This window comes from Salvelinus alpinus, chromosome 19, assembly GCF_045679555.1.
Source record: "Salvelinus alpinus chromosome 19, SLU_Salpinus.1, whole genome shotgun sequence".
NCBI classification, from domain to species: Eukaryota; Metazoa; Chordata; class Actinopteri; order Salmoniformes; family Salmonidae; genus Salvelinus; species Salvelinus alpinus.
In genome coordinates this window covers 10,928,318-10,953,949 of record NC_092104.1, presented here as the reverse complement: position 1 = coordinate 10,953,949, position 25,632 = coordinate 10,928,318, and positions in this window count along the sequence as shown.

The following is a 25,632-nucleotide window of genomic DNA, read 5'->3' as shown; positions in this document are numbered from 1 at the left end:
AGCACTACTTAAAAGTGCTATTTACATGTGAAAAATGCAATATGCTGCATTTGCTATAGGCCTATTGTTTACCTTTTTGTTTGTGACACTTTGATATCTTGATAATATGCAGCTGTTTAATTGATGGGCAAATCCACAGATGAAACAATTGAAAAAACGTCACCCTGCATCTGTTTTGGTAAAAAGTTGAGGGATGATCCTGGAGAAATGTAACCAATCTCAGATTAGTAGACAGAGCTATGGATGCAAGGACTGACCATCCATAATATAAAAATAATTGTTTTAACCATGTTACGAAGCTATACAGTGTGTGTTTACATTTACAATGTTTACAAACATTGGAGTAAAACAAGCTTATATTTTAGGTTCTCATGGAGTGTAACAGTTGGCATTTATAAGTTATATTCTTAAAGAATCAATGGATATACACTACTTGTCAAAAGTTTTAGAACACCTACTCATTCAAGGGTTCTCCTGATGACAGCTTTGCACACTCTTGGCATTCTCTCAACCAGCATCACCTGGAATGCTTTTCCAACAGTCTTGAAGGAGTTCCCACATATGCTGAGCACTTGTTGGCTTCTTTTCCTTCACTCTGTGGTCTGACTCATCCCAAACCATCTCAATTTGGTTGAGGTTGGGGGATTGTGGAGGCCAGGTCATCTGATGCAGCTCTCCATCAGTCTCCTTCTTGGTATAATAGCCCTTACACAGCCTGGAGGTGTATTTGGCCATTGTCCTGTTGAAAAACAAATGATAGTCCCACTAAGCCCAAACCAGATGGGATGGCGTATCACTGCAGAATGCTGTGGTAGCCATGCTGGTTAAATGTGTCTTGAATTCTAAATAAATCACAGACAGTGTCACCAGCAAAGCACCCCCACACTATAACACGTCCTCCTCCACATGCTTTACGGTGGGAAATACACATGCGGAGATCATCTGTTCACCTACACCGCGTCTCACAAAGACACAGCGGTTGGAACCAAAAATCTCCAATTTGGACTCCAGACCAAAGGACAAGTGTCCACCGGTGTAATGTCCATTGCTCGTGTTTCTTGGCCCAAGCAAATCTCTTCTTCTTATTGGTGTCCTTTAGTAGTGGTTTCTTTGCAGCAATTCAACCATGAAGGCCTGATTCACGCAGTCTCCTCTGAACAGTTGATGTTGAGATGTGTCTTTAACTTGAACTCTGTGAAGCATGTATTTGGACTGCAATTTCTGAAGTTGGTAACTCTAATGAACTTATCCTCTGCAGCAGAGGTAACTCTGGGTCTTCCTTTCCTGTGGCAGTCTTCATGAGAGACAGATTCATCATAGCGCTTGATGGTTTTTGCGACTGCACTTGAAGAAAGTTTCAAAGTTCTTGAAATTTTCCGTGTTGACTGACCTTCATGTCTTAAAGTAATGATGGACTGTCGTTTCTCCTTGCTTATTTGAGCTGTTCTTGCCATAATATGGACTTGGTCTTTTACCAAATAGGGCTATCTTCTGTATACCACCTCTACCTTGTCACAACACAACTGATTGGCTCAAACGCATTAAGATTGAAAGAAATTACACAAATGAACTGTTAAGAAGGCACACCTGTTAATTGAAATGCATTCCAGGTGACTACCTCATGAAGCTGGTTGAGAGAATGCCAAGAGTCTGCAAAGCTGACATCAAGGCAAAGGGTGGAGAAGGTGGAAAGTTTTAAGTTCCTCGGCGTACACATCACGGACAAACTGAAATGGTCCACCCACACAGACAGCGTGGTGAAGAAGGCGCAACAGCGCCTCTTCAACCTCAGGAGGCTGAAGTAATTTGGCTTGTCACCAAAAACACTCACAAACTTTTACATATACACAATCGAGAGCATCCTGTCAGGCTGTATCACCGCCTGGTACAGCAACTGTTATGGGAGCGAGTGCGCGAGTCCTCACACAGTGAATTTTACCCTGCATTACACATTCATGGTACTACATAAAAGTGTTCCTAATGTTTTGTACACTCAGTGTGTCTCCTCAAGGTAGCTTGGAGCTACAGGGAATGAGTTTGGATGAATTATTTAATGGTTCCCTGAGGCTTTGTCTTGTTTGTAATTCAACACTAACTCAACAGCACCCTTCTTTACTGACCATTCACTGTAAAAGAGTGAGGGTGGGTAAAAGTAAAACCTGAACAAATGATGTTATTACAACATAACATTTACTGGAAACTTAAATCTATGAATTGAGAGAAACCTGCTAAATACATCTAAACTGCTAGACTAAGTATGTAGGGAGAATCCACACCGCCTTGTGACTAGTATATACAGTGGGGAGAACAAGTATTTGATACACTGACGATTTTGCAGGTTTTCCTACTTACAAAGCATGTAGAGGTCTGTAATTTTTATCATAGGTACACTTCAACTGTGAGAGAAGGAATCTAAAATCCAGAAAATCACATTGTATGATTTTTAAGTAATTAATTTGCATTTTATTGCATGACATAAGTATTTGATACATCAGAAAAGCAGAACTGAATATTTGGTACAGAAACCTTAGTTTGCAATTACAGAGATCATACGTTTCCTGTAGTTCTTGACCAGGTTTGCACACACTGCAGCAGGGATTTTGGCCCACTCCTCCATACAGACCTTCTCCAGATCCTTCAGGTTTCGGGGCTGTCGCTGGGCAATACGGACTTTCGGCTCCCTCCAAAGATTTTCTATTGGGTTCAGGTCTGGAGACTGGCTAGGCCACTCCAGGACCTTGAGATGCTTCTTACGGAGCCACTCCTTAGTTGCCCTGGCTGTGTGTTTCGGGTCGTTGTCATGCTGGAAGACCCAGCCACGACCCATCTTCAATGCTCTTACTGAGGGAAGGAGGTTGTTGGCCAAGATCTCGCGATACATGGCCCCATCCATCCTCCCCTCAATACGGTGCAGTCGTCCTGTCCCCTTTGCAGAAAAGCATCCCCAAAGAATGATGTTTCCACCTCCATGCTTCACGGTTGGGATGGTGTTCTTGGGGTTGTACTCATCCTTCTATTCCTCCAAACACGGCGAGTGGAGTTTAGAGCAAAAAGCTCTATTTTTGTCTCATCAGACCACATGACCTTCTCCCATTCCTCCTCTGGATCATCCAGATGGTCATTGGCAAACTTCAGACGGGCCTGGACATGCGCTGGCTTGAGCAGGGGGACCTTGCGTGCGCTGCAGGATTTTAATCCATGACGGCGTAGTGTGTTACTAATGGTTTTCTTTGAGACTGTGGTCCCAGCTCTCTTCAGGTCATTGACCAGGTCCTGCCGTGTAGTTCTGGGCTGATGCCTCACATTCCTCATGATCATTGATGCCCCACGAGGTGAGATCTTGCATGGAGCCCCAGACCGAGGGTGATTGACCGTCATCTTGAACTTCTTCCATTTTCTAATAATTGTGCCAACAGTTGTTGCCTTCTCACCAAGCTGCTTGCCTATTGTCCTGTAGCCCATCCCAGCCTTGTACAGGTCTACAATTTATCCCTGATGTCCTTACACAGCTCTCTGGTCTTGGCCATTGTGGAGAGGTTGGAGTCTGTTTGATTGAGTGTGTGGACAGGTGTCTTTTATACAGGTAACGAGTTCAAACAGGTGCAGTTAATACAGGTAATGAGTGGAGAACAGGAGGGCTTCTTAAAGAAAAACTAACAGGTCTGTGAGAGCCGGAATTCTTACTGGTTGGTAGGTGATCAAATACTTATGTCATGCAATAAAATGCAAATTAATTACTTAAAAATCATACAATGTGATTTTCTGGATTTTTGTTTTAGATTCCGTCTCTCACAGTTGAAGTGTACCTATGATAAAAATGACAGACCTCTACATGCTTTGTAAGTAGGAAAACCTGCAAAATCGGCAGTGTATCAAATACTTGTTCTCCCCACTGTAGCTGATAAGAGGAGTGACACCCTAATGACTATCCAGGCTGCAACACATCCAGCCTTGATTGGGAGTCCTATAGGGCGGCACCCTATTTTGCCCAGCTTCGTTTAGGTTTGACCGGGGTAGGCCGTCATTGTAAATAAGAATTTGTTCTTTACTGACTTGCTTAGTTAAATAAAGGTTATAAACCGACCCTATCCCTCCTCCTCAATACTCCCCAGGCACGACTACCCCCTGAAACATTTCTCTCCCTCAAACAAACTGCTATTAGCAGATATTGATCTGAGGCCATTTCCCTGGCTTCACTGAGGAAAAAGAGGAACATGGACTTCATTAAAGCCCATTGATTCGGAGAATGTCTGCCTGTATGAATGTGAGAGCACGGTGTTAGTTGTCGAGTGCTAGTTGCCGACGTTGTATTCTATCAGCCCTGATAGGTGATAAAGGATTCTAGAACTCTCCCCTGTTCTTTATGACTGGTGACAGACAGGCTGAATACCTTCCCCTGGTTCTTCATGACTGGTGACAGACAGGCTGAATACCCTCCCCTGGTTCTTCATGACTGGTGACAGACTGGCTGAATACCTTCCCCTGGTTCTTTATGACTGGTGACAGACAGGCTGAATACCCTCCCCTGGTTCTTTATGACTGGTGACAGACAGGCTGAATACCTTCCCCTGGTTCTTTATGACTGGTGACAGACAGGCTGAATACCCTCCCCTGGTTCTTCATGACTGGTGACAGACAGGCTGAATACCCTCCACTGGTTCTTCATGACTGGTGACAGACAGGCTGAATACCCTCCCCTGGTTCTTCATGACTGGTGACAGACAGGCTGAATACCTTCCCCTGGTTCTTTATGACTGGTGACAGACAGGCTGAATACCCTCCCCTGGTTCTTTATGACTGGTGACAGACAGGCTGAATACCTTCCCTGGTTCTTTATGACTGGTGACAGACAGGCTGAATACCCTCCCCTGGTTCTTTATGACTGGTGACAGACAGGCTGAATACCTTCCCCTGGTTCTTTATGACTGGTGACAGACAGGCTGAATACCTTCCCCTGGTTCTTTATGACTGGTGACAGACAGGCTGAATACCCTCCCCTGGTTCTTTATGACTGGTGACAGACAGGCTGAATACCTTCCCCTGGTTCTTTATGACTGGTGACAGACAGGCTGAATACCCTCCCCTGGTTCTTCATGACTGGTGACAGACAGGCTGAATACCCTCCACTGGTTCTTCATGACTGGTGACAGACAGGCTGAATACCCTCCCCTGGTTCTTCATGACTGGTGACAGACAGGCTGAATACCCTCCCCTGGTTCTTAATGACTGGTGACAGACAGGCTGAATACCCTCCCCTGGTTCTTTATGACTGGTGACAGACAGGCTGAATACCTTCCCCTGGTTCTTTATGACTAGTGACAGACAGGCTGAATACCCTCCCCTGGTTCTTTATGACTGGTGACAGACAGGCTGAATACCTTCCCCTGGTTCTTTATGACTGGTGACAGACAGGCTGAATACCTTCCCCTGGTTCTTTATGACTGGTGACAGACAGGCTGAATACCCTCCCCTGGTTCTTTATGACTGGTGACAGACAGGCTGAATACCTTCCCCTGGTTCTTTATGACTGGTGACAGACAGGCTGAATACCCTCCCCTGGTTCTTCATGACTGGTGACAGACAGGCTGAATACCCTCCACTGGTTCTTCATGACTGGTGACAGACAGGCTGAATACCCTCCCCTGGTTCTTCATGACTGGTGACAGACAGGCTGAATACCCTCCCCTGGTTCTTCATGACTGGTGACAGACAGGCTGAATACCCTCCCCTGGTTCTTTATGACTGGTGACAGACAGGCTGAATACCTTCCCCTGGTTCTTTATGACTGGTGACAGACAGGCTGAATACCTTCCCCTGGTTCTTTATGACTGGTGACAGACAGGCTGAATACCCTCCCCTGGTTCTTTATGACTGGTGACAGACAGGCTGAATACCTTCCCCTGGTTCTTTATGACTGGTGACAGACAGGCTGAATAGCCTCCCCTGGTTCTTCATGACTGGTGACAGACAGGCTGAATACCCTCCACTGGTTCTTTATGACTGGTGACAGACAGGCTGAATACCCTCCACTGGTTCTTTATGACTGGTGACAGACATGCTGAATATCATCAGTTTGTCACTTCCGTCCTGCCAGTGACCCTCCTGCTCCTCCACCTCCTCCTTGTCCTTCCCCGTTTGCCCTATTGTCTGCTTGGCTTCTAGGGCCCAGTCCCCCCCTGTACGCCTGCTTATTTATGGTCCCCGCCATAGTCTTATAACCATGTAAATGAATGGCTGTGCAGGCTCCGCGTACTCTGACTATGCAGCCTGTCACTCCCACCCTATCCCAGTGCTAATGACTACCTGCTTGTGTGTGTGTGTGTGTGTGTGTGTGTGTGTGTGTGTGTGTGTGTGTGTGTGTGTGTGTGTGTGTGTGTGTGTGTGTGTGTGTGTGTGTGTGTGTGTGTGTGTGTCCTCGTCTGTCACTCCTGTCCTATTCCCTAATGACTACCTCTGACACTCACTCTCTCTCCTACATCAAATCAACATCAACATGCTGCATCGTCATGGTGATGAAGTGGTAGAGCACTGTCGCAGCCTCCCTGCACACACACACACACACACACACACACCGCTGCCACCATGCCATCACGCTGCCATGCATACCAGATAATGGGAAGAGAACTGCTGTATGATACGACAACACCAGCTTTATTAAAATTGAGAGCAAAATTACCTCCAATTAGCGTTTCCAAAACGACGCGACATCATTTTACATTATATTCTAGAGAGTACTGCCCCCCTCCCTTGTGTGTGTGTGTGATGCATCAGAGGAACTCACTTCTTATGCACTTCCTCTCTGTTATCAACTAGGGGTATTATTTCCTGCATTGTTCTTATGATGATGTGTTTCTGTTTGATGTGGAATCAGGAGGGAGGGAGGGAGGGAGGGAAGGAAGGAGAGAGAGGGATAGAGGGATAGAGGGGGAGAGAGAGAGTGAGAAAGAGGGTGAGAGAGTGAGAGAGAGAGGGATAGAGGGAGGGAGGGAGAGAGAGAGAGAGAGGGGGAGGGAGGGAGGGAGCGAGAGAGAGAGAGGGGGGAGGGAGCGAGCGAGCGAGAGAGAGCGAGAGAGAGAGAGCGAGAGAGAGAGAGAGAGCGAGAGAGAGAGAGAGAGAGAGGGCTGATAGGAAGCAGCTAGATGAAGTCTGTCCCATCTCGTCCTGTTATTGTCAGGCAGCCTGTGGTAGATATTAGAAATGTCATGTCTTATGGACCACAACATCTAGAGTGTGATTGTGTGTGTGTGCATGCGTACGTGTGTGTGTGCGTGTGCATGCCTGTGCCTGTGTGTGTTAGATGTTAGAAATGCCATGTCTTATGGACCACAACATCTGTTGCCGTTCCAGTCTATAGGACCACTGTGCTCAGCCTCAGAACACACAGTAAATGCATTGAAAGGAACATGAGTTGCGTGCTGATGGATCTGAATAAGAGTCCAAGAGGGGATTCTTGCTGACAATATTATTAATAAATAAAAAACATTTGATCATGAAAAAGGGTGCAAGAAGTGGTCCAATTCATCTAGTCAAATAAATGGAACATACAGATGTTGGATCTTAATTTGACCCCTTTCGTCGCAGGAGGAAAATAATCCTGCAGCAGGAGGATTTGAATATCTGAAGAAATATTTAAAATCGCGGCCAGTGGGCTGCTGGAAGAGGTGTTTGTATACAATGCACACCGTACCTACATTGTAACTTATGTAAGCTACATGCAGGCTACAGCACGTCTCCTGTTAATTCTTATGTGGTTTATAATAAATGTACATATTTGTGGGGAGTTGATATTTTTTTAGTTAGTGAAAATCATATTTTTTTAATCAATTGTTTTATACGTTGAAGGCAAGTAATAGACAGAATAAATTATTTGTTTCCTCAGTGCCTTTGTGGTCCAACGGTTACAGACAGTCTACATATGCCAGAGTCAGCATGGGTTTGAATCTGTCCCACTGCCCTTTGACTCACGGATGAACGAATGTCTATTAATTCCGCATAGTTACTGGGTTAAAACAGAAACATTGATGTGAATTGTTAGATACTACTGCACTGTTAGATATTACTACACTGTTGGAGCTAGGAGCACAAGCATTTCGCTACACCTGCAATAACATCCGCTAAATATGTGTATGTGACCAATAACATTTGATTTGATTTGAAACAACTCAAAGATGAACAGTTTAGGCATTCATTCTGAGTGGTTAAGGTTTATGGTTATGGTTTAGGGAAGGCTCAAAACAAAATAATTAAAAACAATTGCCTATGTATCATCAGTTTTCATAGCATTCTTAGTGCTTGATAAAGAATGGTGAAGTGCCGTAGCGCAGTGGTCTTAGCAGCGAGCTCTGGCTCTGAGCTGCATGAATTTCTCCAGGTGCTGGATGATATAGTGACCGTGAACATACATTAAACCCACAGGTTCATTGCATTTATTTAAATGGATTGAGAAATGATACATAGCCTAACTTAAACGTGGGCGAGCGTCCACACTGGAGGAAAATATATCGTTCTACAGTAGGCCTAAATCTGTCAGTCAACTGATGGCCCAAATCAGCTAATCAACTCAGCCACTGTAGCCTATTATGGGATGTCATTATGCTAATGAGTAGCCTACAGAATGTATTGTAAGATAATTAAACAACAAGGGGCCTATTGCAACCATCAATGGCACTATATTATCACCAGATGATGTCTAGTTAAACCATCAATACGTGCTAAATTCACCCACACAGCTGACCTCAATGGCAACCGTTAATGGTCACCTCACTACCGCTCCCTAAAAGATAATGTCAGTGTTACCTTAATCCTGCTTGCAACCAAAGTCTTTCAAGATATGTTCACCCTCTGGTTGGTGTTGTAACCGGAAACAATTTACACTAAGAGCGATTTATCTATTTGACAAGCATCCCGTACAATATAAGTAAACTATTTAATTGTTTACCATGGCAAGTCTACTGTGGCAAATTACCCGACACTTTGTAGGAATGGAAACTAATGTTGGTGTAGCCTACTGTTATTATTCTATTGGTTTCCTCTTTATGTTATTCAACAGTGTCTCGTATGATAATTTCTTATCAAGATCGGAGGTAAAATATCCCTGGACTGTCCATATTTGAACTGTGTAAGTAAATATATCGGGGGGGATTCAGTTCTTCGTGCCAGAATGGCATGGACTGGTATCAAACCCACGTCGATACAGTAGGCCTATGTGCCAGATGAAAGCAGCGACCCTAACTTTGACCGTGGGATGTTGCCACTAGTATGTCATAGCCTAGTTGGAACCAATATCTATCTTGTGTTATTAAGCTACTGTATATGAAACGCCGGTTGTTGATATGTATGGCTGTGTTTCACATAGATGTTTGTACATTTGAATGTTGCAGTATTAGGACCTAGGCCTAGCGTTTGAGCGAGCGAGAGAGAACATCACGTTGATCGAAAGCCCTGATCCCACTGACTCGACTGCCACCGCATAGAGAGAAAGAAAACTGCTCTTTTTTTAGGGACTGACGAGAAAATTCTCTATGACAAAAGAGTGATCAAGTTAAGATCCGACATCTGTAGTGTACACACACACACACACACACACACACACACACACACACACACACACACACACACACACACACACACACACACACACACACACACACACACACACACACACACACACACACATACACAATGCTGTGTAATGGTGGTTGACAAGGGTGCAAAAGGATGTTGTTTATATGCAGTGGATGCACTTGGCTGTGTTTACTGTGTGAAATAACACTGGTGTTTGTGTTCTATTCTCGCCAGCCTGCCTGTCCACTGCGCTGGCTGTGAACATGGTACATTAAACAAAGCTATCACCATACCGTATATATACAGACAGTACATATGCCATGTCTTTATTCTTAGCCATATGTCCTACAGAGTTGTGTATATTCCTCTAATAAAATGATGGTGATTAAATAGATTCATTGACATTCAGGCAGAAGATAATTGTTTTTGCAAATGTCCATGCATAGATGTAAGATAACTTGATAGTGCAGTGCACATCCATGGTTTCCCCCTTCAGACACCTCTGTAAAATCAAAGATCATATAATAAGACAATAAGGGGGTTGTGATTGTAGTGAGCTACAGATGTACGTTCTTAATCTGAGCCAGTTTTCTGCAGGATTAAAATAATCTTGCAGCAACAGGAAATGGAAATGATTTTGTGGATTATAATTAATGGACATTTATGTAGGGATACATACATTTTTTCTTAGGACAAATCAAGTCTGACATTTTAAATTACAAACTTTAGAAGCCTTTTTGAACATTGAATACACTACAAGTTTGCATTTCTCACTGTGCAGGAACATTTTTCAGCAGCAGAAGAGGGATCAAATTAAGATCCTACATCTGTATGACCACCCTCCCTGTGGAAGCATCTGAAGGGTGAATGTTATAGGACAGACAGATCAACAGTATGTTCAACTCCTTCAACCTTTACACCTGTTTGTGTTGAATTCCCGTTCTCTTATGACTATGTGGGATAGGTTTCTTGGACACCGATTAATCGTAGTCGGGCCCGTAACCCTAAACCTTCAGTCCTCCTGTGTGAATACTCCCCGGGCCTGTAAGCCTCCCAGCATGCCTTCAGTCCTCCTGTGTGAATACTCCCCGGGCTTGTAAGCCTCCCAGCCTGCCTTCAGTCCTCCTGTGTGAATACTCCCCGGGGCTTGTACGCCTCCCAGCCTGCCTTCAGTCCTCCTGTGTGAATACTCCCCGGGGCTTGTACGCCTCCCAGCCTGCCTTCAGTCCTCCTGTGTGAATAATCCCCGGGCCTGTACGCCTAACTCTGGACATTAGCAAGACTGATGGCATGGCAGAGAGATTCCTAATTACACGCTCCACATTATTGGACTATTTCCCACCTATCAGTGAAAAGAATAGCCAGCAGCAGCATCATTAGCCTTTGTCCCTAACTCATTATTATTCATTTAAAGGATATTTGCTTTGTAGCAGAATGAGGCCTCTTTGTCTGAATGTTTAAGTGAAGGGACAATGCATCAACTCTGATAAATAATTTTGTCTTCTGTGTTAGATAAGATAAATCATATGTTCATTGATCGATCTAGGCAGGCTCAAAATGCAGGCTAACTATGTTTGCTGGACACAGACACTGGTAGTTTTTCTGTACTGGTCTGCTAATAAACAAACCAGCCCATACATAGCCTTATTGCTTTTACAGTAATTAAGTTGTCTATACATTTATTTTTATGCAGTAACGTATAGCTTATACAGAATAGCCTTAGCCTACAGGTATGCATCACTTGCTTATAATACTTTGATCTTTAAAGATGTATGCAGAGAGCATATTGACCATATAGTAGCCTAAAGCATGGCTCTGTGGCTGCATATAGAAATGTGTGAGCCTACAACGGAATCAACATTCAACACTCAACTAGTATGACAGTTTTACTGAAAGTATCCCATTTAAGAATAACAATATCAGGGCAAATAATCTCTCATGTGTGATAAGGGCAATTATCATTCCCAAAGAACCCCCACCACGCGTTACCCGAGGGAAGGAATACATGAATGTGTGCTGTTTCAGATTACAGTCTTTTATCATTGAAACTGCAGAACCAGATCTCTGATTAATATCTAATGCTGAACATTTCTAGAATACAAAAGCATGACCACATCTTTATTCATTTAGAAAGTCAATTGAAAGCGTTAGTTTTGTAAACTGTAAAATGGAGTAAACAGCAATGCTAAATTGCCAACAATTTCCTGTCAGTCCATTTAGCTACTCTGTGAGAGTTTGGGCTAAATGGATAGATAGGCTATACCCAGCTAGCACACTTGGTTCCTTGGAAGTTGTTGGAATGTATGTTTTTGGTTTCACATTGGTTCTGTGAACGAAGCCATTTGTTTTCTGACCGGTAAAATTGAACTTTTTAAAAACGTTCTGAGAACAGAAGTAAACATTTTGTCTCTTCTGGGAATGTTTATTTTAAGGTTGCAGAAAGGTTTTGAGAACGTTTTACTCTGGTTCCTTCCAGAGAGGTTTTATTAACGCTCTAAGAACAGAAATGATAGGTTATTTGGAGGTTTTTGAATAACTACCTTTAAACTTAAACAACACATTTATTTTTTATCAGTGAGATTTGAACCTGTAATCTTCTGTTCTTTATCCATGGAGTTAGTCCGTTGTGCCACCAGGATGAAGCTACCATGCTATGTTTTTTTTAACTCGTACCAAGCTGTTCATTTTAGTCTCTTCAAACAGACCGCAATTCAAAGGAAACAAGCACTCATTAACACCAGGTGTGCCCAATTAGTGGGTGTGCCCAACACTCCTGAGCACACTTAACAAGATAGAGAATATGAAGAGTTTTGTTGATGCTGAGAAAATAATGTATATGTTTTCAAATAACATTCTTAGAACATTCTCTGAACGTTACAAAAGTTTTCTTGTGTTTTTTTATGGAAAGTTCTCTTAGCATTCTAGGAAAAATTTGAGAACATGACTTTAAAGAACCATGAGGAAACCTGTAGGAAATGTTATGCTGAAGTACTGAAATTGCCACTGAAGAACATTGTTTCTTAACGTTCTCTGAACTATTCCAGAACATTCTTAATGTCAAACCATTTGGAGAACGTTCCTAGAACATAATTTTTTTATTAAAATATGAAAACATGAAAATGTAATCGTACCATGTTAGAACTTTTAGGAATTGGTAATGGTAAAGAAAATATATTTTTTTTGTCAAGTTCCTTAAATGTGCTGAAAATATTCCGAAGCCAAGTGACTATCCTGCACCATTCCCAGAAAGTTGTGGGAAAGTTGTAGGAAAGTTGTATGCAAAATAACCATAAGACAACCACACTCTCACCAAACTCTAAGAAACGTATAGTTCTCAAAACATTATGTGCTAGCTGGGTACCATTCGTTGCCACTATTTAAGGTGAATTAGTCATTTGTTTTAGGTCTTTTTCCCCCAGAAACCAGCAGCAACAGTTTCAACAACTGCATATTTCAGAGCAGATTAAACTAGATGGAAAATATACCTTGCAACTAGGGTTGCAAAGGGTCGGGAACTTTCCTGTAAATGTCCAGAATTTTACCGGAATTTTTCCATGGGAAGTTAAGCCCAGGAATTTTGGGAATTTTGCTTAAATTCATTAAAAAAAGTTAGCTTATAACAGTGAACCTTTTTTTGTGGGATACACATAAGGCAATTCTAGGTCTTGTGGCGTATTTTGGTTAAACTATCCCCAATTCAATGGAATTGCAACCCTCTGAATTCACAGTGCATTCTTCCATCACATGTGCAGTGCACTCTTCCGTCACATGTACAGCTGATTCTCAAGATCTTGCACACTAATGAGATGCTATTGAGCCCACACTACTACACCGTCTGAGCCAAGGACTACATGCTTTCTGGTAAGTTTTGATTACAATACTGGGTGGGGTGAATATATTTTACATGACATACATTATTTTTTGTTAACTAGTAAATAGTAGCCTACAGGAAAGTGTGTTTAAATCATTTCTAACTTGTTAACAATTTCTGCTAGTTCGTTTTTGCTACCATGTGAGTTTTAGCTTGCTTGAGCCTGCTAACTGAGGAGTGTTAATTCACCTGTTTCCATACATTTATCTTACAAAAGAGCTGTTTAATCTAACTGCTCAACTATTTATCTGTATATGGAATTGTATTTGGTAAAAAAGAAAAAAAACGAATCTTTACAGGAAAATGCGACGGCACTATCTGATGTGTGGAGACATTTCACTGCAGCTAATGTAGAAGGAAAAGCTGTGTACATTTGCAAATACTGTGCCAAATCATATGTGAAGAACGCAAAACAGATGTAGAATCATCTGGCCAAATGCATAAAGTTCCCTCAGCGCTCACAACCAGCAACCTCTGACAAAAGTCCCTCTACTTCTATTCGAGGTGAAAATGATTAATCAGACACCTTATCGATAGCAACAGCTCATGGTCCTCCTGGAATCAGAAGTTCTTTTGACTCAATGGAGGAATGTTATCAGAGAAATGCTGATGAATATCAACTGGTTCACCTCTGATGCTCACAGGCAATGTGTATTGGAAGAGATTTCTGAATGTTCTTCACCCAGCATACACCCCTCCAACATGCTTTATCTACTCATTTGCTGGATGCAGAGTTCAACAGAGTTCAAGTGAAGGTCAAGCAAATCATAGAGAAAGCAGACTGTATTGCAATCATCTCTGATGGGTGGTCGAATGTTCGTGGGCAAGGAATAATTAACTACATCATCTCCACCCCTCAACCAGTATTCTACAAGAGCACAGACACAAGGGACAACAGACACACCGGTCTCTACATTGCAACTTAGCTGAAGGCGGTCATCAATAACCTTGGACCACAGAAGGTATTTGCACTGGTGACAGACAATGCTGGGAACATGAAGGCTGCTTGGTTTAAAGTGGAGGAGTCCTACCCTCACATCACACCTATTAGCTGTGCTGCTCATGTATTGAATCTGCTCCTCAAGGACATCATGGCACTGAAAACAAAACAACTTATCGCATCAGCCACCTGGTGGAAGGGACTTTGTGGACTTTGTTTCCCCTGTTGCCTCCATCATCGTACAAATCCCACCAACATCAGCCTCCTCAGAGCGCAACTGGTCCTTGTTTGGGAACACACACACCAAAGCACGCAACAGGCTGACCAATACAGGGGTTAAATAATTGGTGGCCATCCGTGCAAATTTTAGGCTTTTTGAGCTTGACAACGAGCCATCCTCAACAAGGTTGGAAAGTGACAGTGAAGCCTCAGATTCTGATGTTCAAGAGGTGGACATTGAGGAGGTCCAGGGAGAAGACATGGAAGCCTGAGAGGAAGACAACCAAAGCTTTAGTTTCTAGACTATCATGTATGTTGAAAACGTTTTTGGGAGAAGTGATGGATCATTGGGGATCATTCAATATTCCCTTTCTTTTGTTGTTCAGTGAAATCATCCCATGTGAAGAGTCAACTCATTTAATTAAAGTTCAATTCGTAACTAAATTGTTTTTTTTATTTCTATTGGAAGGATTTAATCATTTGAAATTATGTCTACTTATGATAAGGTAAAAGGTTTATGTTTCTGTCTCCTTATGATATGGTATATATATCCAATGCAAAAAACATCTACATTTAAATGGTATTAATATTCATTTTCATATATTTCCGTTAATTCTTATATATTCCCGTTAATTCCCACGGAAAGATTCCACTTCTGAATATTTCCCAAAATGTGCAACACTACTTGCAATTGCAAATAAAAACGTGCATGTGCTCCCTGATAACGCACTAAAATAAGATCGCAAACACCCTTGAAGTGCGGTGTGGAGATAAAGAATGCTGATGGTCCCACCATTTTTGTTATATGTGTACTTTGACAATGTAAGTAATAACCTTTCTGGACTACCCATCCCGGATCTGGGATCATTGTCATCAGAAACGATGACTAGCATAGCCTAGCCTAGCGCCACAGGGTTTTAACTTGCCATGTCAATAAAGTCTATTGAATTGAATGCTCTCACAGCATTTCAGCGGCAAGGATAGAGACGACGGTGCTGTTGCAATCAGCTCGTCACGTTGTTTTCCTTGAGAGCTTTCTTGTTTCTGTTCCTCGAACACGAATAAGACAACATATGAATCAACTTTATGACCTTACGCCAGCTGCTTCTCCCGAATCCTTGGCACACACTTGAGGGATATTGGAGATGTTCCTCCCATCTGCATGGTCTTATAAATGAATATATCATCTATAATGTGTTGATCCTATACTGTAGGCCTATGGCTCTGCTTTATACATAGGCCTACCTACAGTGCAGTCAGACCTCTTCCCTTTTCCCACATTTTCCTACGTTAACAAAGTACCGAGTAAAGGGTTTGAATGCTTATGTAAATGTGATATTTCAGTTTTTATTTTATTTATTTTTGGAAACATTTCTAAAAACCTGTTATTGCTTTGTAAGTATGTGGTATTGTGTGTAGATTGATGAGGAAAAAAGGTAACTGTTTTTTTCACCGTTCAAATAATAGCCCATGTTCCACATTCACAGAGATTAAATTACAAAGAATTATTGTTTTAATTACACTATTAATGAATATGTCATTCTTCCCCCATCTCTCTCACACCCTCCATCTCTCTATCTCTCTCTCTCTCACACCCTCTATCTCTCTGTCTCTCACACCCTCAATCTCTCTATATATCTCTCTATCTCTCTGTCTCTCTCACACCCTTTATCTCTCTGTCTCTGTGACACCCTCTATCTCTCTGTCTCTCTCACACCCTTTATCTCTCTGTCTCTGTGACACCCTCTATCTCTCTGTCTCTCTCACACCCTCTATCTCTCTCTCACACCCTCTATCTCTCTCTCTCACACCCTTTATCTCTCTGTCTCTGTGACACCCTCTATCTCTCTCTCTCACACCCTCTATCTCTCTCTCTCACACCCTCTATCTCTCTCTCTCTCACACCCTTTATCTCTCTGTCTCTGTGACACCCTCTATCTCTCTCTCTCACACCCTCTCTCTCTATCTCTCTGTCTCTCTCACACCCTCTATCTCTCTGTCTTTCTCTGTCTCTCTCACACCCTCTCTCTCTATCTCTCTGTCTCTCTCACACCCTCTATCTCTCTGTCTTTCTCTGTCTCTCTCACACCCTCTATCTCTCTCTCACACCCTCTCTCTCTATCTCTCTGTCTCTCTGTCTCTCTCACACCCTATATATCTCTGTCTCTCTCTGTCTCTCTCACACCCTCTATCTCTCTGTCTCTGTGACACCCTCTATCTCTCTCTCTCACACCCTCTATCTCTCTCTCTGTCTCTCTGTCTCTCTCACACCCTATATATCTCTGTCTCTCTCTGTCTCTCTCACACCCTTTATCTCTCTGTCTCTGTGACACCCTCTATCTCTCTCTCTCTCTCTCTCTGTCTCTCTGTCTCTCTGTCTCTCTCACACCCTATATATCTCTGTCTCTATCTCTCTCTCTCACACCCTCTATCTCTCTCTCTCACTGTCTCTCTGTCTCTCTCACACCCTATATATCTCTGTCTCTCTCTGTCTCTCTCACACCCTCTATCTCTCTGTCTTTCTCTGTCTCTCTCACACCCTCTATCTCTCTCTCTCACACCCTCTATCTCCCTGTCTCTCTCTGTCTTTCTCTGTCTCTGTCTCTCTCACACCCTCTATCTCTCTGTCTCTCTCGGTCTTTCTCTGTCTCTGTCTCTCTCTCTTTTTCTTTCTCTCGCTCTCTTTTTCTTTCTCTCTCTCTCTTTCTCTCAAGCGACACAATGTCTATGCAATAACAGACTGGAACTTAGTTGAGATAAGTAAACCCTGCTGTCAACAATAGAAACAATAAGATTGAGTGTTGTGTTTTATTTAGAGCACTCAACTCCCTACTTAACAATTGTATCCTTAAGATGCACTATGTATAATGATATCTAGCTAGTGGAGTATTTTGCTCTGCTACCATTGATGGACATGAGCTAACTTTTTTTTTTTTTGCCTACAGGGACAAAAACATAAATCCCAAATTTCTGATTGCCATATAAAATCATCCTTCCTTCCTTCCTTCCTTCCTTCCTTCCTTCCTTCCTTCCTTCCTTCCTTCCTTCCTTCCTTCCTTCCTTCCTTCCTTCCTTCCTTCCTTCCTTCCTTCCTTCCTTCCTTCCTTCCTTCCTTCCTTCCTTCCTTCCTTCCTTCCTTCCTTCCTTCCTTCCTTCCTTCCACCCTCCCTCCTTGATTCCCTGCTTCCTCACTCACCGCAGCGACTTCAAAACTTTATCAGCAATCACAGCCGTGTGTCTTCAGACGATTCCAACGGGCGTTTTAATCAGCTCCAGATAAAAGGGGAAGCGCTTGACAAAGTAACAGGCTCCTATAATTTGATTTGAGAGGGAACTCTTTGTCTATTTTCGCTCATAAATGACAGTTTTTTTAATCTCATGGCCAGTGATGGGGAGAACGGAACAGCACCCAAACAACCCCCCCCCCCCTCCAAAAATACAAACAAACAAAACAATCGGGACCACTTGCTGGGTTGGTGATAGTGGCTGCTGCCTGAACTTGTTAGGGATTTGTGTCTCTGCCACACAACACAGCAAGCCGATTAGCTGTAGTCTCTACAGATTAGTTTACTGTGTTTCATGTCTCTGATGTTCAGGCCAATCACTTCAATAAACAAAACTATATATTTTGTTTACTGCAAAGAGAGGGCATTTTCCGTTTTCAATAGAATAACAAACCAACAAATGGGGGTTCATCCCATGATGATATGAAGTAACTATGGGCCAAGTACATACTGTAAGCAACAGTATATGAACTGTTTGAGCTATGCTGTGACGCAAGGATTTTTGAGAGAATTTATATTTTGTACAGCAATAGAAAACAACCAGAAAATCATTCCACATGATCATATGAAGCAACTAGATGCCTACATATTGTCTGTCAGCTTGTTTTCCTGTAAACTGCGCCCTTGGTCCTATAAGCTTCTCATTGGCACGGTGATCCAATCCATGATCCTTGCTTCTGCTGCTGCGTGTTTTTATGACCTCCCTGCTTTTAGCAGCCTTGGGTCAGTGAGAGACAGGAAGCTACCGCACTGGATCACACAGCTTGTCATAGCTGCTCTCCCCCAATCACTTACTGTTTCACATCACAGGGAGATTGCTCCTACATACACATACAAGAACGCCAAGGTAACCTGTCTAAATGACTATCGTCCCGTAGCACTCACATCTGTAGCCATGAAATGCTTTGAAAGGCTGGTCATGGCTCACATCAACTGTATCATCCCAGATACCCTGGACCAACTCTAATTCGCATGCCGCCCAAACAGATCCACAGATGACGCAATCTCTATTGCACTCCACACTGCCCTTTCCCACCTGGACAAAATGAACACCTACGTGAGAATGCTGTTCATTGACTACAGCTCAGCGTTCAACACCATAGAGTCCTCAGAGCTCATCACTAAGCAATGGACCCTGGGACTGAACACCTCTCTTTTTCAACTGGATCCTGGACTTTCTGACAGGATGCCCTCAGGTGGTGATAGTAGGCAGCAACACATCCCCCACGCTGATCCTCAACACGATGTCCTCTCAGTGGTGCGGTTCTTAGTCCTGTACTCGCTGTTCATCCACGACTGCGTGGCCGTGCACGACTCCAACACCATCCTTATGTTTGCCGACGACACGAAGGTTGTAGGCCTGATCACCGACGATGACGAGACAGCCTATAGGGAGGAGTTCAGGTTGATGGGGCTGAAGTGGAGTGGGTCGAGAGCTTCAACTTCCTCTGTGCCAACTTCACTAAGGATCTATCATGGTCCAAACACACCAACACAGCCGTGAAGAGGGCACGACAACACCTCTTCCCCCTCAGGAGACCGAAAAGATTTGGCATGGGTGCACAGATCCTCAAAAGGTTCTACAGCTGCACCATCGAGAGCATCCTGACTGGTTGCATCACTGCCTGGTATGGCAACTGCCTGGCCTCTGATCGCAAGGCACTACAGAGGGTAATGTGAACGGCCCAGTACATCACTGGGGCCAAGCTTCCTGCCATCCAGGACCTCTATACCAGGCGTTGTCAGGGGAAGGCCCTACAAATTGTCGAAGATTCCAGTCACCCTAGTCATAGACGGTTCTCTCTGCTACAGCACGGCAAGCTGTACGGATACACCAAGTCTAGAACTAACAGGACCCTGAACAGATTCTACTCCCAAGCCATCAGTCTGCTAAATAGTTAGTTAAATAGTTAACCATTAGTTACCAGGACTATCTGCATTGACCCTTTTTGCACTAACTTTTTTGACTCATAATACACGTTGCTCTTCTGTTTATTATCTGTCACTTTATTCCTAGTTATATGTACATATCTAACTCAATTACCTCGTAACCCTGCACATCGTCTCGGAACACCTTCCTAATATTGAGTTGCACCTCCTTTTGATCTCAGGACAGCCTCAAATCCTCGGGCAGGGACTCCACAAGGTGTCAAAAGCGTTCCACAGGAATGCAGGCCCATGTTGACTCCAATGCTTCCCACAGTTGTGTCAAGTTGGCTGAATGTCCTTTGGATGGTGGACCATTCTTGATACACGCGGGAAACTGTTGTGCGTGGAAAAACACAGCAGCGTTGCAGTTCTTCACTCACTCAAACGGGTGAGCCTGGCACCTACTACCATGTCCCGTTCAAAGACACTTCAATCTGTTGTCATGCCCATTCACCCTTTGAATGGCACACAGTCCATGTCTCAATTGTCTCAAGGCTTACATTTTTTTTATTTTACCTGTCTGGATTTAACAGTTGACATCAATTATGGATCATAGCTTCACCTGGATTCACCTGGTCAGTGTATGTCCTGGAAAAAGCAGGTGTTTTGTACAATCAGTTATCGTTACTCATTATGTATCTATTATTACTTGTATTATTTTGTGTTATTACTTTTCTGTTGTTTCTCTATTTTCTTTCTCTCTGCATTGCTGAGAAGGACCCGTAAGTAAGCATTTCACTGTTATTCCACACCTGTTTACGAAGCATGTGACAAACAGCATTTTTCTTTTGATTTTGATATGATACAGAAGATACCACAGAGCTGCTAGACTGCTGAGGGAAGCCAGCAGGTGCAAATGGATCTCTAATGCGGAACGGTGAGCGAGAACATGGCTTTGCTTTGCCTGACAGACAGGAAGGATCAGCAGCAGTAGAGCTAGATCAGTGGGTTGACGTGAGAGGAGTAGGATGTCAACAATCCTCCTGCTAAAAGACCAAGTGAGAGACTTCAGTGACTGAAGACTTTAACACAAACAATGGCAATATTGGATTCAGAAGTTAATCAAAACTAGTTCCTATAGCAACATCTGTTCCCATCTCTAATCAGTCATTCTGATTGTTCCATACCGAATGAATGATGAGACAAATTGACATCAAAACAAATTAAGAATTAAACATGTTCTCTCTCTCTCTCTTATTTTCGTTGTAATTTAAGCATATCCCAGTGGTCCCATGGGGTATTCAGCATTGAGTGGATCTGCAGGTATCCATATTTACCTGAAAACATAACAGCCGTTGCCCAAAGTGAGTTGTTTGTTCTCTTATCATGTAGTGGCTAGAAACAATGAAGCTGCCGAAAGATGTCAAGGCAACATTAAGATATATTCTCTTTTCTCTGTTATTTGGTCTCTTTTAAAACCAGAAGATAAAGTTGTAAAGACAACAGACGTTGCCTCCCGTTTGTTATTTACCTGCTCCCAGATCAGTTGTTCCTGTTCATCAAAGCAGCTTGAATTGAGATACTCTGTCTGAATCCCAAATGGCACCCTACTCCCCATTGGCCCAGGTCAAAAGTAGTGTACTACAGTCCAATTGGCCCAGGTCAAAAGTAGTGCACTATAATAGGGAATACGATGCCACTTGGGACGTACTCGGCATATCTTTCACTGGTGTAAAAAATGGGAATGGCCAATGGCTGTCTTCAAGACATGGGTATGTGCTTCTCCTTTTACTACATTATCGACCTCTTATATCGTACAGCAGGTTATAAAATGTCGGATGGGAAGATCGTTAATGGAATTCATGTGTAAAAAAAAACATAAGCACAAAACTGCTGTTACCCTTTTCTTCCTTCCTTCTTTCCTTCATTCTTTCTTTCTTTCTTTCTTTCCTTCTTTCCTTCATTCTTTCCTTCCTTCTTTCTTTCTTTCCTTCCTTCTTTCCTTCTTTCTTTCTTTCTTCCTTCCTTCCTTCTTTCCTTCTTTCTTTCTTTCTTTCTTCCTTCCTTCTTTCCTTCCTTCTTTCTTTCTTTCCTTCCTTCTTTCCTTCTTTCTTTCTTTCTTCCTTCCTTCCTTCTTTCCTTCTTTCTTTCTTTCTTCCTTCTTTCTTTCTTTCTTTCCTTCCTTCTTTCCTTCTTTCTTTCTTTCTTCCTTCCTTCCTTCTTTCCTTCTTTCTTTCTTTCTTTCTTCCTTCCTTCTTTCCTTCATTCTTTCCTTCTTTCTTTCTTTCTTCCTTCCTTCTTTCCTTCATTCTTTCCTTCCTTCCTTCTTTCCTTCTTTCTTTCCTTCTTTCTTTCTTCCTTGACTATACTTAGTCTTTCCCCTACAATAAAGTGGTCCAAAATAGCTCAGTCAAAGCCCATCAAAGATGGGTCAGGGATTTGCCAGGGATATAGTTCCTAAGAGGGCCATGAGTGATTATTCCACTCCTTTTAAGCAGCCTTTTTTCTCTTTCCTAATGATTTTCCTAAGGACAAACATGGTCAAATCCAACATAGCAATTGATTCCCCACCGTGATTTGGGCTATGGGTTTGTATCTAGCTATATCCCCCTTGGTGACTGCTCCGCTGGCAACGTAGGCGTCTCTCTCTGTTGATCCAAGCGCTCACCCCTCGAGGTCAGTCTCACAGAATATATCACTCTCTAAAACCTCATTCACTCACTTTCTCTTTCTCTCTCTCTCTTTCTCCAGACGAAAGGAATAGTTAGCCCATTCACATAAAGCATCTATAAAAGTATTATTGTGAAAGGGACAGGTAATGACATTGTGGGTTGTGTTGATGTGCCACTGAAGGCCATGTCTACAGGTCATAATCACCAGAAGAGAGTAGATCTCTCCAATGAAATGGCTTCCTATCAAACAGTTTCTAATAACAATATACGCAGTAATCAGGCTCATTCCACCAGGCGAATACCTTTACATTATGGGTTAGTAATGTCTCATGTAACCAGATAGCACTCATAAGAGGCATGAATGTTGAATGCTTTGTGTGTAGTTCTCTTCATGCCTATATTTAAATATTGACAAGACTGTTTGTATGTTATTCTCTAGGAAAACCATTGACTCTTCCAAACGATCTGTTCTTATCAATGGGGAGAAACTGAAAGTTGTATTTCGCCATCATTTTGGACTCCAACTTAACATTCAAGAAATAGCTGAAGAAGGTGGTTAACACTGTCAAGTTTGGGCTATCCAACTGTAGGTTTATGATACCTTATCTTCTTATGGAGCCTGCCAAACTATATACTGAACAAAAATATAAACACACATGCAACAATTTCTAAGATTTGACTGCGTTTCAGTTCATAGAAATATATCAGTCAATGGAAGTCAATTCCTTAGGTACTAATCTATGGATATCACAAGACTGGGCAGGGGTGCTGCCATGGGTGGGCCTGGGAGGGCATAGGCCCACCCACTGGGGAGCCAGGCCGAACCAATCAGAATGAGTTTTTCCCCACAAAAGGGCTTTATTACAGACAGAAATCCTCCTCAGTTTCATCAGCTATCCGGGTGGCTGGTCTCAGAAGATCCCGTGTAACCGATGTGAAATGGCTAGCTAGTTAGCGGTGGTGCGCGCTAATAGCGTTTCAATCGGTGACATCACTCGCTTTGAGACCTTGAAGTAGTGGTTCCCCTTGCTCTGCAAGGGCCGTGGCTTTTGTGGAGCGATGGGTAACGATGCTTCGTGGGTGACTGTTGTTTGTGTGCAGAGGGTCCCTGGTTCGCGCCCGGGTCGGGCGAGGGGAGGGACTAAAGTTAAACTGTTACACCCGCAGGTGAAGAAGCCAGATGTGGAGGTCTTGGGCTGGTGCGGTTACATGTGGTCTGTGGTTGTGAGGCTGGTTGGACGTACTGCCAAATTCTTATGGTAGAGAAATTAACATTCAGTTCTCTGACAACAGCTCTGGTGGACATTCCTGCAGTCAGCATGCATTGTGTTGTGTGACAAAACGGTCCATTTTAGAGTGGCCTTTTATTGTCCCCAGCAAAACGTGCACCTTTGTAATGATTATGCTGTTATTCAGCTTATTGATATGCCACACCTGTCAGGTGGATGGACTATTGTGGCGATGGAGAAATGCTCACTAACAGCGATGTAAACATATTTGTTCACAAAACATTTTAGAGAAATACGTTTTTTGGTATAGTGAACATTTCTGTGATATTTTATTTCAGCTCATGAAATAATAATAATAAATAATAATATAATAATAATAATAATAATATCTCCCGGGTGGCGCAGTGGTCTAGGGCACTGCATCGCAGTGCTAGCTGCGCCACCAGAGTCTTTGGGTTCGCGCCCAGGCTGGGCTGGGTTCGCGCCCAGGCTCTGTCGCAGCCGGCCGCAACCGGGAGATCCGTGGGACGACGCACAATTGGCATAGCGTCGTCCGGGTTAGGGAGGGTTTGGCCGGTAGGGAGGGTTTGGCCGGTAGGGATATCCTTGTCTCAGTATGTAAAAAAATAAATAAAAAATGTAATAAAATGTATGCACTCTACTGTAAGTCGCTCTGGATAAGAGCGTCTGCTAAATGACTTAAATGTAAAAAATGTAAACATGGGACCAACACTTTACATGTTGCTTTTATGTTTTTGTTCAGTGTAGATACAGGGCCTTCAGAAAGTATTCATACCCCTTGACTTATTACACATTTTGTTGTGTTACAGCATGAATTTAAAATGGATTCAATGTACATTTTTTCATACCCATTTACACCCAATAATGACAAAGTGAAAACATGTTTCTCGAAATTTTTGCAAATGTATTGAAAATAAACATAAATATTTATTTGCATAAGTATATGCATGCAATGATCTCACGTCTGAGTTATTGCCTTACAAGCAGGAGCCTCCATTCTCAAACCAATTAAATCACTCGTAGATGCAAGCCTTGTCTTTCAGATTCTGCATGGCTCCTCCACCTCTATACCAGTATATCATGCTGAAGGAATGCACCTCCAGGATAAAAAGGGCAGTAACTAGAGGAGACTGTGTTGTCCCTTTCTGACACAGTAAACTCAGACAATCAGCCCTCTCAGTAAGATCTTTACTGTACTGGAAGATGGCAGGGGCGGCAGGTATCCTAGTGGTTAGAGCATTGGACTAGTAATCGAAAGGTTAAAGATCTGCCCCTGAACAAGGCAGTTAACCCACTGTTCCTAGGCCGTCATTTAAAACAAGAATTTGTTCTTAATTGACTTTCCTAGATAAATAAATGTAATTACTAAAAGGTTATTGCTGTTATGATTGCAATGTATTAGTATTTTGTATTGTTTTTAGTGAGTATTTGTACTTGCATTGTGGCTGTATAATTGCCTTTACCCGCCCAGGGACTACGGGTGCAAATTAACTCTTGGTACATTTACATGGATGTTGCATTACTGTAATATTGATGTGAAAATGTAACTGTTTAACCAACTGTACAGGTAGTGTCTTCCATCAGCCAGCCAGTCTCTCTTAGTGTTTTGTGCGTCAGCAATTAGGTTGAGTGTTACTATACAAGCACGGTTTTTGACTTATGTATTCAGGTACTCATTCAAAATGAGACAAATACATTTATAGCTGGAGCGCTGGCGTCCATCTCGATATTGCGGGTTATATTTCTTCCCCATTGTGCAGTCTGTCATACTCTGGACAGCTGCAGTCTCCTGTCAATACACACTACCGTTCAAAAGTTTGGGGGCACTTAGAAATGTCCTTGTTTTTGAAAGAAAAGCTATTTTTTTGTCCATTAAAATAACATCAAATTGATCAGAAATTCTGTGTAAAATGATAAACTTGGATTAGCTAACACAATGTGCCATTGGAACACAGAAGTGATG